Source organism: Salvelinus fontinalis, unplaced genomic scaffold, assembly GCF_029448725.1.
Source record: "Salvelinus fontinalis isolate EN_2023a unplaced genomic scaffold, ASM2944872v1 scaffold_0258, whole genome shotgun sequence".
Classification (NCBI taxonomy): Eukaryota; Metazoa; Chordata; class Actinopteri; order Salmoniformes; family Salmonidae; genus Salvelinus; species Salvelinus fontinalis.
In genome coordinates, this window is record NW_026600467.1 from 142274 (window position 1) to 144213 (window position 1940).

A 1940-nucleotide genomic window follows, 5' to 3' on the forward strand; every position below is an offset into this window, starting at 1 on the left:
ACCCCTAAACAGAGATCCAACATGTTGGTTGTGGTTAACACAGAGACAACTAATTATTGAAGGTCAATTGTTCTATTAATTATCTCTTAAAACCTGTTGAGGACAGAGGGCGCTGTTTTCACTTTGGGGGAAAAACGTGCCCAATTTAAACGGCCTCGTCCTCAATTCTTGCTCGTACAATATGCATATTATTATTACTATTGGATAGAAAACACTCTCTAGTTTCTAAAACCGTTTGAATTATATCTGTGAGTAAAACAGAACTCATTTGGCACAAACTTCCTGACCAGGAAGTGGAAAATCTGAAATCGATGCTCTCTTCTAGGTCCTGCCTATAAATGGGCATGATACGTATTAGTATACATGCACGTCATACACCTTCCCCTGGATGTCAAGAGGCTGTGAGAGAAGAAATGGAGTGTTTATCTTGGTCTGAAGTGGAATGAATCCTCTTGGAATGACGTGTCACCCATTTCCTGTTTTCAGGAAGGCGCGAGGTTGGACCTGGAATTGCCTTCTGAAAAGCTTTCGTTATAGGCGACTACTATCTCCGGCTTTGATTTTGTTTGATACATGTGACAATATCATCGTAAAGTATGTTTTTTCAATATAGTTTTATTAGATTTTTGAAATTTATTCGGGACGTTAGGCGTGTTGCGTTGTGTGCCTTTGTTCAGAAAGGAGAGCTTCGCGCCACTTGGCTAGTGTGCTTGCTAATTCAAGAGGGAAAAAGGTCGTTCTAAATCCAAACAACGATTGTTCCTGACAAAGGACACCTTGTACAACATTCTGATGGAAGATCAGCAAAAGTAGGACCCATTTTATGATGCTATTTCATATATCTGTTGAACATGTGAACTAGTCGTTTGCTCCCAGCTTTTGGGTACTCTCTCGCCATACCTAAGCTGGATGTCGTAATGAAGTTATTTTTAGAATTCTAACACGGCGATTGCATTAAGAACTAGTGTATCTATCATTTCCTATACAACATGTATTTTTTTGTTATGTTTATGAATAGCTATTTGGTCAGAATATTGTGGGAAAAAGGACGTTGTGGGAAAAAGTAGCTAAGTTAGCACAATGTATAACCATTGATTTCAGCTCTAAATATGCACATTTTCGAACAAAACATAAGTGTATGTATAACCTCAAATCAAATCAAATTTTATTAGTCACATACACATGGTTAGCAGATGTTAATGCGAGTGTAGCGAAATGCTTGTGCTTCTAGTTCCGACAATGCAGTAATAACCAACAAGTAATCTAACCTAACAATTCCACAACTACTACCTTATACACACACAAGTATAAAGGGATAAAGAATATGTACATAAAGATATATGAATGAGTGGTGGTACAGAACGGCATAGGCAAGATGCAGTAGATGGTATAGAGTACGGTATATACATATGAGATGGGTACTGTAGGGTATGTAAACATTATATTAAGTGGCATTGTTTAAAGTGGCTAGTGGTACATTTTTACATAATTTCCATCAATTCCCATTTTTAAAGTGGCTGGAGTTGAGTCAGTATGTTGGCAGCGGCCGCTAAATGTTAGTGGTGGCTGTTTAACAGTCTGATGGCCTTGAGATAGAAGCTGTTTTTCAGTCTCTCGGTCCCTGCTTTGATGCACCTGTACTGACCTCGCCTTCTGGATGATAGCGGGGTGAACAGGCAGTGGCTTGGGTGGTTGTTGTCCTTGATGATCTTTATGGCCTTCCTGTGACATCGGGTGGTGTAGGTGTCCTGGAGGGCAGGTAGTTTGCCCCTGGTGATGCGTTCTGCAGACCTCACTACCCTCTGGAGAGCCTTACGGTTGTGGGCGGAGCAGTTGCCGTACCAGGCGGTGATACAGCCCGACAGGATGCTCTCGATTGTGCATCTGTAGAAGTTTGTGAGTGCTTTTGGTGACCAGCCGAATTTCTTCAGCCTCCTTCT